At 36.8% G+C, this 16398-nt stretch overlaps 1 protein-coding gene across 1 annotated transcript in view; it reads right to left on the reverse strand.

Moving 5' to 3' along the window:
• LOC118265574 (phospholipase A1-like) overlaps positions 1-5904 on the reverse strand; it is a 33105-nt gene extending 27201 nt beyond the window's left edge. The window contains exon 1 of the mRNA XM_050706102.1: positions 5776-5904. The gene's annotated coding sequence lies outside the window, so the exon portion shown is untranslated. The remainder of the gene's footprint in view (positions 1-5775) is intronic.
• Between the last annotated feature and the right edge of the window lie 10494 nt (positions 5905-16398).

Raw genomic sequence — 16398 nt, forward strand, 5'->3', positions numbered from 1 at the left:
CAGCGCGCTCGTTCGGGGCTTGTAAGTTGGTCCACACTAGACGAATTTCGTTCGCCTCTTACTCCGCTCGTGCTCGGTTCGTCTAGCGTAGACGCACCTTAACAGCAGTATATAATAAACCCTAGGTACACACTAATGTCATGTACCTATGTCAAACAGTCAGCTGCATTAAAAAATAAACAATTACGCAGATAGTTACCAGACATTGTAAATACTCGTAATGCCAGACATCATTAACATACCAGTTTGTTTAATTTGAAAAAAAAATACAATAACTAAATTAAAATTCACCATGTCTGTAACATGTTTTTATCTTGTAATTTTTATCTGAATTTCTATAAATGTAGTTGAATTTAGTTGAAGACTCGACTAATTTGGGTTAAATATAGTTTCTTAAATAAGACCTTTTAGTTTTTCGTAGTGTGTAGTCCAAATTTTTTTTTTTTTTGTACCGATTAAAAGTTTCCGCTTGCAATAAGCCCTAAAACGACACTAGCGCTATTTTACCACTTCGATTTAAGTACCTACTCAATAATACGTTTTATTAAACGGCCAAAGGGCCACCAGTGAACTCCCTTATCCACCCTTATTACTCAATTATAGACGTTATTTCCAATATTTAAAGACTACTTTTGTTTGAAAGAAATTGGTTAATTTATTGTAGATGGGTTAATTCCTTTTCCAATTTTTTAGATAGATAAGACGAAAAATGTAGTAACACTTCTTGTGTTACCATGGTTAAAAAATATAAAATAAGTTTTGAAAATGATTTATTTTTTCAAATTAGTGTCATGTGGCGCATAAATGCAGTTAATAAAATGACAAAAACAGCATTTCAATTTTATTTATGGTGATGAACTTACATCTGCAAGTAACTATAACTGGTATAATATTATAGTAGTTATGAAAATTATAATAGTATACAAAGTTTATTTTTTTTTATCGATCAATCGGAGTGATACCACGGTGTCACAGAAAACCGGCGTGAAACAACGCTTGCATTGTGTATCGTCGTGTGACTGAGGTTAACGAAAGACCAATTACTCCCCTTCCCAATCCTCAAGTCCCCAATAATCTTCAAATTCCTAACCTTCAAAAGACCGGCAACTCACAAGTTACGCATCTGGTTTTCGTCAATTACTAGAATAGAAACTTCATCCAGACATTGTGTTAGTGTACAATTTCACAAAAATATATATACTAGCCGTCCAAAAACAATCCACAATGCATAGTTGTACTTAGTGCTACACGTGCAACAGGAGGACAGTCTCTCAAAACGGCGACTGAAAATTGAAAATACTTTAATTATTTTATATAAATGCTGTCATTTTTCGCCTGCATTGTAGCTTGACGGACTGTGTATGCATACATAGATAACATTATGTCCTTTACTAATTATCCGTCAACCAACAGTCAAAGCTATGACGGACTATTCCTCTTTAATTTTATCCAAGCTACATTTGAGTGACGTGCAGACTTCTAGGGATGAAAGCTGATGGATTTTTGAGCCCGACGTCTGGAAAAATGCTTTGACATACTGTTGGGATTTTTTCCACTATTTTGTGGGTAGAGTCAGTTTGCACAGCGTAATATTTTTTAGTTCTTTTAAGGGTGATACATTTATTTATATAACTGTACTAAATCAAGTGCTTCCAATTTTGTTGATTGATCCCATATATAATCTGATTTAAATTCGATTCCTACAAAAATATTGTTCGGTGTTAAATAAAATGATGAGGATTTCCAACAATGAACTAAAGCTTTTAGATAAATAACAAAAAATACACGTTTACCCTCGTCAATCGTCAATCCGATGACCGACATCAAATAACAATTGAATCAAATATAAGATCTAATTCTGGATTGATAAAAGATTGTCCCACGCGGAAATTTCCCGTTTAAATTGGGCAAGGTGACTGAAGGAGCGTCACTTTGATCTTTATCGAATACGAGACATCGATTTGTCTTGCAGGACAGTTAACCAAGTTTCCTACTGTTTTATAAAAGATTTCGTAACACTCAAGATAATTTATACCTGGTTTATAGTAATGGAAGCGAACAAGTGATTTAATAAGAATAAGAAATTTTATATATTTTTTTTATTGAGCGACCAGATGCATCATCTCATGATAAGCAATCGCCGCCGCCTATGGACACTCGAAACACCAGAGGCGTTACAAGTGCGTTGGGGGTTAGGAATTTAAGGGTTGTTGGGGAATCGGGGATTGGGAAGGGGGGAATTACGCCTCCGGTAACCTCGCTCACACAACGAAACACAACGCAAGCGTTGTTTCACGTCGATTTTCGGTGAGGCCGTGGTATCACTCCAGTCAAGTCGGCCTATTCGTGCTGAAGCAAAGCTCTCCCACACTTAAAAACATGTGTAGGCACCCAGAATTAAAATAATGCATGCATGCAAGATCTTACATAAAAGTGACTCACGTTATGTCTTTCATTTATCAGGGCGTGCAAATATCTTATAATAACAATAAAGGGTAAAATACATTATTGACATAGATGCATATTATAACATTTTGCGTAATACCATAAAATACATAATGACGCACTCACTCATACAAACATTTTATTAAAAACAAATTATTGTACGGTTGGCGCGGTAGCTGGGCAACTGGCTGCCGTGCAACGTATCATGGTTTCGAGCAACTTTGTGTAGTTCACATAATATTATTGTTGTAGAGTCTGAGTGATATTTGTATATGAAATTTTGTATGTTTGCAAATGCACCCACGACACACGGAGAAAATATTAGGGGTGGCGACGTTTTATTTTAAAAAATTGAAAAATATATATTATGGTCCCAACCGCTAACCTATTTACTTTTCATAGATAAATAGTGAAACATTCAAATATAAAGGTATAAACTAGTAGTACCAAACACTATATACTCTCGTCTCTCATATATGTATTTACCTTATATGAATATTACGGGATAAAATTGTTGCTGGCATTTCTTAGAATCTATATGAACTAAAAAATAGACACAATATTTTTACTTTTGACTGCACGGATAGTGCGGTGACAGGGCGACCGGCTACCGCGCAACATGCAGCGGATTGATTCCCGCACGGAGCAACTCTTTGTGTGATCCACAAATTGTTGTTTCGGGTCTGGGTGTCATGTGTATGTGAACAACAATATAAAAAAATCTTATACCGATTGTCTACCAACGGCTTTATCTGTCCACTCACCGAGGTAAAAACTAATCAACTAATCAAATTAAATCAGCTGTTTTGTGACAAGATTCATGATCAATGATCCACATCATCAGCCCATAAGTGACCACTGCAGACCAAAGGCCTCTTCATACACGGAGAAGGTTTGAGCATTAATCACTACGCTTGCTCAATGCGGGTTGGCGATTTCAAACTTATAATTAGAAATTATAAGCCCAGATTTCTTCACGAGATGATGTGTTCGTTCACCATTTGTCAGTGGTGTCTAAAATAATCTTAGAAAATACATATAACTCGGAAAACCTCGCATTGATACTAGCCATTGGTAGGTTTCGAACTCGCACTCTGATGCATAACAAGCGCGCGTCTTAAACCACCTGGCCACCACGACATATCAATGATCCACCCATCCTTTAATTCAGATTTATTTTATTGTTTTAAAACTTATTCATATATTTCGCGTTTCGGGCAGCATTTCGTATTCTGTTTGGATATTATGCTGATATTATTCAACACTATTTGGGTCAATCAAATAATATTCACCTGCTTCATTACATATTTCATTGATATGATTATAATATTTTGAAACCGCTGATTACATGTGCATAAAATTTTGTATAACGATAAACTTTTAACAATAGGATATTTATTACACACAGAAGTCCTTTAAATATATTCTGAACCTTTCAGTCAAGTGTATATGTATACCCCATTCAGGTTAATTACAATACTTACTCGTACATTACGTACATACTTAAGTATTACTGGGCTTTCTTCGTTTTTCGATAACTTCTCTGTAGTATCATGGACTCATGGAGTCTGGAGATTGTGTCCAGCATATGGCAATAAGCTCACCCCTCCCTCCCCTTACATGGGACTGTAAAACAAATGGTGAAAAGTGGGGGAACATTGTACATTGGCATTACATACTGTAATGTGCAACTTTGCCTACACCTTCGGAGACAAAAGGTGTGACGTTACACGTTACTCATACATCAACAATGTACGGTTAACGTTACGGCATCACGACCAGTTATTGCAATAAGTGCATCGGTTTAAATTCTTGCATGGGACAGAATATATGTAATCCACAATTTAATTTTCTTAGTCTGCATGTGATATAGCATACATCTGGACGTGTCCACAACACTTGAAAATATTCAAATAGTTTTAATTCTGCTTATAGGTACATGTATTTTTTAACATGCGGTGTGCAGCCCGCAATTAAATGCTCATGCAGCAGAGGTGCAACATAAAAACATACACATAACATGCAATATATACCACTCGACATATGTGTCGCTCCTCCACGGAGCATCCTCAGGAGGTGTTGACTCGGCGGCTCCCGCAGCTCCAATCTATATGTTTCAAATATAATGTTTAAAAACTTGGAACAAGTATGTTTACACGTTTCCTATCTTTTTTTCACCTGAACCTAGCACTTCTTTCTCAATAGCTACACACGAATACTTCTAGTTCGTAATGAAAATACACACATACATAACATATGTTGGTATATAAGTGATAAGCCTTAACGAACGTGCCGCAAGGGAAAAGAAATGTTGTGGCATTCATTTCGCTCGGCCCAAATCTGGTTATTGCAATCATTAACTAACCGAATTAGATGGGCGCTTTCCTTCAACACACGTAATAATACTAAGATATTATGTATTGTTTCAAATATATTATGTTGCTTGGTAATTGTAGGTAACACTTATATTTTTGTATACTTACGTATCCTTTTTGATGTTGAGATTACGTGCCTTAGCAATAGGGATGATGACGGGGTATGAAAGTTGAGAAAGTCAAAAATACGTGAGTTATATATTAAAACAATCTATCAGACGGACATTAAAATAAAAAATTGTCATCTATGTCATCAGTCTCTGCTTTACCTCATGGGAGACAGGCGTGAAGTTATGTATGTTATGTAACGCTAGTGCAAGATTATACTAAGAGATAACAACAAGATTCTTAGATCGGCATAAATCTATTAGGAATTTTCGGCATAACGAAAAATTTGCCTAAAATATGTAATCATAGTACCATGTGGCATTCTGCCATAAATGTAGAATTTTATGTCAATATAATTGTAAACAAAAAAGATCACCTCTTATTAAAGTTACAATAAATGAGATTTTCCTATGACAGACAAAATAAAAATAGTTGAATAATACTTCTTTACTCGGCTCTGCAATAGTTCGTCATTTGTCATCTTCTCGATCCATAAACAAGTCTCCGAGCACGTTCAATCTTTGAAACTGGAATATTTCTTAAGGCAACGCGAACTTTTTCTCAAATTCAATTTGTCGAGACAACGCAACGCAAGCCACAAGTTTTTATAACAACTGAAGGTAGATTACATTGGAAACATAACATCATTTTAACGTAGCCAAGTCGATTTAAATAAACACAAAAATACTCGTGTCTAGTGCAAAGTAAACTTTGTGATTACGGGCAGAGCTAACACAGTTGCCTGTCGCACGAATGATCACACGCCTCCAATTTAATTTCGTATTGCTATAATGAGATCCGCTCTGAATTAATATAGGTTTTTGAATAAGGTATCTGGCGTACAAACCTCGTTTACTCCTCCTTAGATCACGTATTTTGCTCCACAATCACACATTTTATATTAACTGCTATCGAAATGTTGCTCGGTATTTCAAACTCGAGGTGTGATTTTCGCTCGTTCACACGTCAAACTTGGCCTGTGTGTACGTAAATTCAAATAAGAAAATAACTTCGGCAATATAAGTATGTAAATCGTGTATCAAACAATGGGTGCGACGGTTCACTGGGTGCGTGATTATATTCGTGTGACTAGGTAAATATCGCGGCTCTGCTTGGAATATAAATATTTGTTTGTTTTTGTAACGTGTTTGTATGCGGTCACGTATGACGTGGTTTGACGGAGACTTCTGTTTGTTTAGGGACTTTAGGGAAATTAACTTACCATCAGGAAATATTATTTTTACACTGGGCTACAATTTCGTTATAGTTTCAAATAATCAAAAGAAAATAAAGTGTACCTGCAGTTTGCTATTCGAAATCTTTTGAAAGTTACATTAAAGTATATGTACCTGATTTTACCTAATGATACATAGACAGAAACGCTTTGCTTTACATATATGACAAAATTAAGTACCTAAGTATGTAACTGTAGTACATACCTCAAGGCCGATGAAAAGCCTGTACGTAATTTATAGCCGTGAACCAATCAATCACAGGTAGTCTAGACTACTAGTATGCTTGCTAAGATTGATTTATAAGCCGCCTCAAGGATGTGGTTGGCGACGGCGAGCTCTCGCGTCTAGCGTTGGTTCAGGCCATGGTGTGGAGCGAGGAAGACTGGGATGTCTTTTCCTCCTTCTGCGAAGCTGACTTGCTAGCTAAGAAGGCGGCGGGGCGCGTGGGGTATCGAACCTCGTGGTTTTTAGTCAGTAAGAGTCCGACACTCTATATCGCCTCGCCCAAGGCGGGAGAAGTAATTGGATGATATACCACACTCAAAAAAATGATTGATTAATAAGACAACGAACAATTTTATTAGTATTACAAATTAGTCATCTGTATCGAAAACAATTGCTACTACCCAGTTCTATTGAATGACTCTGAGTACGAAAGTAAGTAATATTTAGTTAAAGTCTAGTCCTTCAACACAATCTTAAAGCAACAAAAAACTAGGAAAAGCTACAAACCCTCTTAAGTAGAAAGATGAGAGGCGATGTATGTAAGCAATCAGCCAGACAGCCAATCAGAGACTTCTATCGGGAATAAATTATTCCGATGCGAAAGTAAACAGTGAATGAATGTGCCTAATGAACTTGGATACAATCATATTATCTCTTATCTAGTCCTTATTCATCGCTGTAATCATATATTTTTCTTCATATCAACGGGTTTATGTGTTATGTTTTTTCCGTATTGTATATACCGTGGTAGCCCGGAATTTTAAGACGCCCGTTTCTCATGCATGCAGGTGCGGATTGAAAACCTACCAACGGCAAGAAGCAATGTAACTTTCCGAGTTTGGCTTTCACCAATCACATCTTCCTCGCACAGCTACATAGCTTAGTATCAGTAAAAACCGTCACATACTTTCACAGTTTAGCTATTACATCTTCACAGCAGAGCTAAATAGCACATCTCTCATGGAAAGGCACCCTTAAGTAATTAATTCTGAGACATTGGAAGGCAGTTAAACCGTACTGTATACAGTGTATACTAATTTACTCAAACAAAGATCAGCAACGTATTCACTGATCTCATTACACTCTCTTTGACATAAAGATTAATTTCGCGTAAACTTTGGTTCGTCAAGTACACAATTATTGGGGGAAGTATAGCTTTTAGTGTATATGTGTATGTATGGGTGGCGTTTTTATGTTGTTTTTATTACTTTCCATGTAAGCTTTCCTGTATGAGCGTCTGGTAAATAAATGCTCGTGGTAAACAAACGGCTTATCTCTTGAGCCGTAATGAGTCATGCGCTACATCTGTATAGCTCTGCAAACGCAATATAGAGAGTCTGCCACGAAATTATTATTTCAAAGGTTATAAGGGCAATAGTGTAGTAGTCACCTGTGTTTATGTATACGTAGATTGGGGATATTAGAGTGGGGAGCTGGTCTAGAAGTCGCAAATATTTGTAGACAAAAATTTGATTTTCAAATGATGAAGAGTAATTATTATGACTTGTGTTATAAATAGTATACCTAACTGATGAAAATGAAAGGATATATGCCTGATCCGGTCTAGAGCTGTAGACTATTTAGCGGATTTACCGGGACTCCGGCTCGAAAAGTAGTAGGAACGAGATGATTTTTAGTCAGTAAGAGTCTGACACTTCCCTCTCGCCCATGGCGGGAACAGAAAAAAGCTTTTTTGTCGTGTCAAACTTGACTTCATATCGTATTAGTTATGTTTTGCGGCACTACCTAATACAAGCATATAACCTCTTTAAACCAATACAAGCATACAACAACAATCCCTTAATACATTTCCTATGCAAAGCGTAAACACGGGTCATTGATCCAGCGAAGTGCACTGTAGTGTTCAAAGCAGTGACAGCCCAGCCGACCACAACGTTTGACCGAAACACTGGTTTGTGGTCACGCCAGTTACCTTGTACTTAGATTCTAAGTTAATTAACTAGAGCTAAGGAGTTTCAGCCCTATTTGTGTGTAGTTAAGCTGTTTATTCGATTGAGATTTTTTTTGTGTTTAAGTAAATCTATTTAAACAATGTTATTCGTTTAAAAAACAAGGTTTGTTGAAAATAACAGGCTCGTTTTAAAAGCAGTTATTACACAAAACAAATAAAATGGTTCAACAATAAACAACTACCTTTTTAGTGGGATTGTGTATAACTGTGTAACTAATTGTTTTTTTAAGGGTAAAAGCATCGAGTCTGAAAAAACATTTTTTTTTAAGTCTTTGACTGCCAATAGAAATCTGTTGAAGACAAATCCTTCGCTAAAGTCGGTCACCGGTGACCACCACGGCGCTCAATGTGTTAAATAAAAAAATATGTTTAGTAAGGTCGAGTAGTCGCAAGTACGACTGCAGGACTAGAAGTCTCGGGTTCGATTCCCGGGTCGAAGAAAGTATTACTGGAGTATTTTCGGTTTTTCCAAAATTTATCAGTAGTAGCGCGGAGTCTGGAATTGTGCCTAGTATATGGCATAGGCACCACCTATTACATGGGACTTACAACATAAATTATGAAAAGTGGGTGTACATTGTACAGTGGCATTACGTGTCATAATGTGCACCTCTGCCTACCCCTTCGGGGATAAAGGGCGTGACGATATAATAAATAATAATAAAAAAATAAAAATGTGACACCTCTACGGTAAAAACATGCGAGTCTGAAATAATCCTTACTTATCATATTCATATTTTATTTTTATTTTTGAAAATATTAATATGCTTTTCGGAACAAAGATAAAGTTTTGTTATTATTAGAATTTCTATCGAGATCTACGAGACATTTATTCGTGGTATAGTGGGCAATATTTATTTCGGGCTGCGTGAATTTTTGAAGTCTGTTTCAACACGTAAAAAAAATATGTGAAAAATTTCAACTACGTAGCACCATGTGCGGATTTGAAATGGAAATTTTTAGATTTGTTTTACGAATAGTGCAGTGTGTTAGGCTTAAAGGAAACAAATCCCCAAAAAACTTTCCAATACCTGTACCCTCAGTACGAGCTTACTTTACGTTTAAAGTAATCGAAACGAGACCTCGTTCGGTGTTCTGATTGGCCGGCTCGAATAAACCAACCAATCACAGCGCCGAAAGCGCTCTCGTTTCCATTACTTTAAAGTGTAAAGCAAACTCGTACTAAGGTCCGAACCTCACCACGAAACTTTGAATTAAAACTCTCAAGTTCAAAAACAAAGAACAAAAATAATTTATAATTCACTTGAACACAACATACAAAACACATTTCAAAAGCATAATGCACGAAAAAGAGTATCATGTATCAAGTTAGACAACTTCAACAAAATAAATGAGGCAACAACATGGAATGCGCCTAGGCAATCATTCATTAACAACGAGAATTTTCGGCTATTATATTATTCAGAAAGAAATTCCCATGTGTGGCATTCATTACTTTTTCATTGAAACCTTTCAAAAGAGCTGTGTGAGTCTGCATGTCCCAGGAGACGAGATAGTAAAGTCAGCAAGTTTAATAAATTAGTATTGCTGCTCATACATTGTCAATATGGGCACGTGCTTGTATGTATCTATTGTAAAGTCCAAAGAATCTCTCACAATGACTAGACTATCCTTCTAAAGGTACAATAAAAGATACATAAAATCACGTTTCTCATTCCCCGGCGGAGTAAGCAGAAGTCGTAGTCGAAGAGTAATTCTATTTAGAGATTTTTGTGACGTTTTAAATTATTTACTTCTAAAAATGTCTATACTGAAAATTCAATCTACAATTGTTAATTTAAGTCTGGAAAATTGAGTACCTACTTGATTCTTCAGACTTTTAATTTACTTTTTAAAAACGTTGTCCTAAGTAATCTCTAGTATCGTGGGTGCGTTTACAAACATACAATTTCACCTATACAACACACCCAAACCAGAAACAACAATTTGTGGAACAAAGAGTTGCTCCATGCGGGTATCGAACTCACGACAGGTTGCACGGCAGCCCACCTACCGCATCAACCGTACAATCTACATATTACATGATTTTTTGGAATATAGAAACATGAATACTGCCTCTATGGTCCTCCAGTGATTTCTAAAGAAATTAGCCTTCATTATTAATTCCAGAGAAAAATATATAATTTGGGATTATAAAAAATAAAATATACTTTCCTTTCATTCTTATTTAAAAGTCAGTGAAACGCTTTGTATAATTTTCATTACGATGCATTGAAAATTTAAAACATTGTTAGAACACTCCCTAATGAATTAATTTTAAAATGATAAAAAAGATATTATAAGAAAATATTATTCTAAATTAATCATTGTCATTTTTCTTAATGTAAAAACGTTTGACATACAATGATATATGAATAGTTTGATTGGTAAAGCTGTGAGATGAATTATTTATTATAGTCCAAAGATGTCAGGCGATTTTTGGACTGAAGAAAAAAGCACTTAAAAATAAGACACAAAAAATGTGCAGTCAACCAGATTATTTAAGCTGTGACTAGTCAATTTCTACCAACGTTCTATAACTTTGATTAGTAATTAATTAATTTTGAACACAAAACAGAGAAATTGTTCTCTATTCTGTAGCTTTGAGAGCCTGTGTACAAACTTTACTAACAAATTCAACAAAACCTATTTTTTTTTTATACCGTGTTAACATAATAATAAATAAATACAATTTTCGCCACCTTTGTTGAAATAAATGGGCCTTCCTATTTTCAGTAGCGTTGTGTTTAAGTTTCCAGGATCTCCTTTATGTCATATCAGTCCCTATATATTCCAGTAAAAGCTGGTCCAGAAAATGTTAATTGACAGACTTGTTGCAGAGATTTGTACAAAGAGACAAGTTATATCCTCCCTGTCCTTTCTCCAGAAAACATATCTAAAAGGACTGAACGGGAAAGTGGTGTCGTAACAATAACTACTGCCTTATAAAGTCGGTAAAATGAATAGTCTGGAGTATTTCAAGTAAAAATATATGACGGTCGCGTACCAGGGGATCATACATCATGCGAAAGTTGCCACAGTTCCAGGTAAAGTTGGATATCACTACGACTCTCCGGTGACGTACCATAATGTGACTTTCCTAAGGAACTTTTTCACGTTTTTGTAAGGCGTAATATGACGAACGGAGCGACCATGTCACGATAATGTTGTTTTGTGATTATGTCGTAGAACAAGACAAAAGTAACTGATATTTTTTTCGTGATCTTATTTCTTTTTGGTTGGTAAAATAGTGAAGGTGGCTTGGTGATAAGTTTTTTGTTGTTTTTTCCTTGTGCTTCGTTTATTTGTTGGATAAAGAAGTTGTGGGAAGATTTCCCCGCACGCTACAATATTTATTGACTAAACCACAAATCTTACAATCTGTCTGAAGATTGACATTTAAGATAATCGTTACAAATAAAACTTTGAAATCATGGTCCTAGAAAGGGGTGCCCGTGTTAAGTACCACGTAAAACCAATTCGTATGCTAAACCTAGACAAAACGAAGAGAAAAAGAGTTCAATGTGGATAAAATATTACTCGAGCAATATGACACAGAATTTACAAAACACTACAACGTCGAGATGTAAGATACAACGTTTACCAACATCTTGCTTTCTGGAGCGTCGATTTTAAGTCGTTCACACAACCTCGCTTACAGGGCTCAGAATAAATAAAGCCGCAAATATATATATCTAGGAAAGCGTGAGTGAGTGTTTATAGTGACAATAATGTGAGGGTAGCGACAGGATTCTCCCTGAACACCATTAAGTAAACCGACCCAGGTACCAAATTCTTATATATTGCACGAGACAAGAAATGGCTGACAGAAAATAAATAGGTTTTTGCATTTCCAGTTTGCGGTTCGCCAATACTTCAACGATTACTTTTGCACTTTGTAATCCCGGGTGTATGGACCCGGAAAAGCACTATATGTTTCCCTAGTGACTGTGATTAAGAATTATTTATTCGTATCTGTAGTGCGCATGTGTGTATATTTTATTTAAGTTAAAGTTACTTTTTTGTTTGAGAACTTTTGACGTGCGTGCTCTATATATCAATTGATGAACAGATGGGAAATGGTAGTTGCCCTATATAATTCATGTGACCTACTAAACAGATGTTAAATATTGGAATGTAGGTACTACAATTTACATAATAGTATCACTAATAGAAATAACCACAGACGCTACATATGTTTTATAATCAACAGCATTCCGGTTGTATTGCGACCAATTACAATACTTTTACATATATAAACAGCTGGTCAATTGTCAATCTACACAATTACAATTTAAACACACATTTTGAACATCAAACAAAATTATGCAAATGGCAATATTGCTGAATCGTTCAAATCGGCGATTATAACCCGAATCGATTGTTCGAAATCATATCGGTTGAAAGGCAAATTAATCATAGTGTATTGACGAAACTAACTAAACAGCATTTTGCATAACAAATGCGGCGAACATCACTAGTAAATGTATCGATACATTTTCAATCGATGTTTGTTCACATGCTTAGTTTGTTTGTATTTAGTGTTTTGACAGCTTTAGGAATAAACCGAAGTGTGCAAAAATCGACCGCTTTTGTGAATATACAATTTTAGTGTTGACACTATATTCTATATATTTTTGCTTCGCTTTGTAATATTTTTGTGGTAGTAAATGTTTATGTAAAATTGTAAACTATATGAGAATTGAACCTATTCCTAATGGACATTGTTTCTGTTTTGTGCGATAGCGACATATACAAATATTATTGAATGAATCAAACTGCACTGGCACTGCATCTACCACTACTTTCAACTCAAATAGTAACAGGTCTTTATTTCCTCAAAGAGCCAGGCAGTTACACTTTTCCCAGTTTTGTTATACTTCTCATATATAAAAGTTTGCACTATGAACAAGTGGTTTTACCTTCTAACAACAAAAATAGTGAATTTATCGTATCACAACTACATAATATCATTAAACTAAAAATAACGGTTTACCCACGTGCAATTTACCTACTGAGAAAATCTCTACTAGTTTCAAGTCAAATACGGACTCTTACACGTAAGGAGCGTGGGTGGACGCGGCGTCGTATCGCGGTATAGTAGGCAGGCTACATTTACGTGGGAACAGTTATTTTTAGTTAGTTTAGTATGTTTCACGATAGTTATTAGATTTGCTCGCGATCCCCCTTCCTTCTGGTTGTACATTGACTGGATATGCGGATGATGGCCTTTTGTATATACAGTCAAATACCCGCGCCGGACTGGAGAATCTAGCTAAAGACTGCCTCGGTGAGATCTCGCGTTGGGGTGAACGTAATCGATTAACTTTTGCACCACATAAAACTTACCAGCTATTGCTTAAAGGAAACTTGAAATCATGGCCGTCCATTAAATTCAAAAACGTTCCCGTAAAACGAAAGGAGTCGGTTTGCTATCTCGGTCTAGTCTTAGAAAAGAACTTTTCTTTTATTGAGCATATTAAAGCTATTAGTGAGAAAGCCAAAAATAATTTCTATGCACTCACGCGAATTTCGAAGGCTACCTGGGGTCTCTCTTTTCTTACGCTCAAAACCATATATGGAGCAACCTACCTGGGATGCGTGTGCTACGGGGCACCAGTATGGGCTGATAGGGCCACAATAGGCGCGGTACGGCGGAAGCTTCTTCAAGGTCAGCGTCTAGCCTTGATCTTTCTGTGTAAGGCTTATAGGACGGTTAGCACAGAGGCCCTACCTGTGCTCGCGGGACTACTTCCAGTCGATCTTGAGGTGCAGCGACGTGCTGCTATGTATTACAATGCGAGACCTAACTTTTCCGCAAACTTTCTAGCACAACGTGATCGAAACAAAATTGCTAGATTGCTTAAGCCATTAACGGACGTCTGGGATGAGCTTCTAATTGAATGGCAGGGCAGATGGGAATCTTCTACCAAGGGCCGTCACCTTTACCAGTTCTTTCCATCCGTGCATGAGCGACTGGAGAGGACATGGTTGGAGGTGGATCACTGTGTTGCCCAGTTTCTTACTGGCCATGGCAACTTTAAAAGCAAATTGTTCTCATTTAAACTCGTTGATTCACCATGGTGCCAATGTTCGACAGCGGAGTTGCAACATGAGCAATCCGCCCATCGCATACTCTGGGAGTGTGGTCTCTGGCAATCTGAGCGTAACACTATGTTAGATAATTTAATTGTTTCATCAGATGTAGTCTATTATACGGACCTTGTGGAGTCTAGAACGAATTTCCGTGCGTTTAGGCGTTTTTGCCATACCTATAAAAATAGTTTTTTTTTTTTTTATGGGACAAGCTCGCCACAACCTCCCATACCGCTGCAACACCTGTAAGCCAGGATCTACAGTAGATACAACCATGAAAACACCGGTACACTGAAGTCCGGCGCGTCCCAGGGAAATGAATGACTGTTTTGGATCCCACAACGAAACAAATCAGAAGATGTTATTAGAGGAGAAGAAAAAGAAAACGATAGTTTCCACTTTCCTCGGTGAATTTACGATAGTGATTATAAAAATAAACTCGTAGTGAATTAGGACGGATTAGTCATACGAGTAATACAGCATGAATACCTAAGCCTGTAGTCAGGTATTAGAGTTCCTATGAGTACCACTAACAAACCGTAACGACGGTAATAAATCATCGTATGACAACTGGACCGACAGTATTACCGTAGTACGTGCACTCTATGACGCGGGAGTGAAATACTAGCTACTTAATAACAGAGCTTTGCTAATTGTACTGACTATTTTGGTGAAACGTAGATAAATCTTGTACTTTTTTTGAAGGGAGTAAATCTTCCAGTGACTTCTCTCGCCTTGGGTGATGTGAGAAAGAGTATCAGAGTCTTACTGACTAAAATACACTCCGTTCCTTCTCCTGCTTTGAGCCGGAGCCCCGGTAAACTCGCTAAGTGACTACTTACCGCAGCTCTGGATCAGGCATCAGACCTACTGGGCCCCATTTGAAAATTTTAGTGTGGGGCAACGCTTTAAAATAATATAACATACCTTAAACAATACAATAACAATGTGTTTATTATTGATAAAATTTGAAGAAATACTCCAATTAATACTTACTTCTTCTACCATTTAACCAACAGAACAGCCGTCCTCAATAATTTAGACAGAACCCAACTACTACTCATAACATTAGGTATTCCAAAGACACATTTCTCAAGTTAGAGCGACATTACACGGTTCTAACGCTAACGACCTAAGCCAGCTTATCTACGGACCCTCAAAGATGACAGGACCCTTTCAAAAATAGCTTGGATTTTTATGACATAACTTTCTACATTTTTATGTGTATTCATTGGCTGGTTTTTGGGTCACAAGTGTTTTTAAGTACTTGCTTGCTAGCTTATTTTCTTAAGTATTACCTAGATTTATCGAATTTCTATTTCCTCACGTTGCTCAAGTGGTCGCAAGTGCCAGGCTAGAGGTCTCGGGTTCAATTCCTGGGTCGGGCAAAGTATTACTGGGTCTTGTTTTTTCGTAAATTTCTTAGTAGTAACACGGAGTTTGGAATTGTACCCAGTATATACAAGGCAATAGGCTCACCCCCTTTTACATAGGACTTATAACTCAAATGGTGAAAAGTGGGTGTACATTGTACAGTGGCATTACGTGCCGTAATGTGCACCTCTGCCTACCCTTTCGGGGATAAAAGGCGTGACGTTTTTTCCTCACGATTTTTACAGATTTTTTTTCATGGCAGCCTGTGTAACTCTTCTTGACTAAGGTGATGGTACCTAAACGTAGTTGTAGGTACTACTAATGTAATGGTAGGACTAATGTAAACTATATCAGAAATTATTAGGCGCCAACCTGTACACTCTCAAGTCTTGAAGCAACTCAATACAAGACCGACCGGAGACGGTATCCAATTGAAATTCTCTTATATGGTTTCTATTTCACCAAACAACAGCTTGAGAACAACTAGTGGCTTTAGTAGTGATGCACGTACGTTTATACTGGGTATAGCCAATTACTGGTAGCATTGTGGATCGGACGGCTTCTGAGC

This window comes from Spodoptera frugiperda, chromosome 28, assembly GCF_023101765.2.
Source record: "Spodoptera frugiperda isolate SF20-4 chromosome 28, AGI-APGP_CSIRO_Sfru_2.0, whole genome shotgun sequence".
Classification (NCBI taxonomy): domain Eukaryota; kingdom Metazoa; phylum Arthropoda; class Insecta; order Lepidoptera; family Noctuidae; genus Spodoptera; species Spodoptera frugiperda.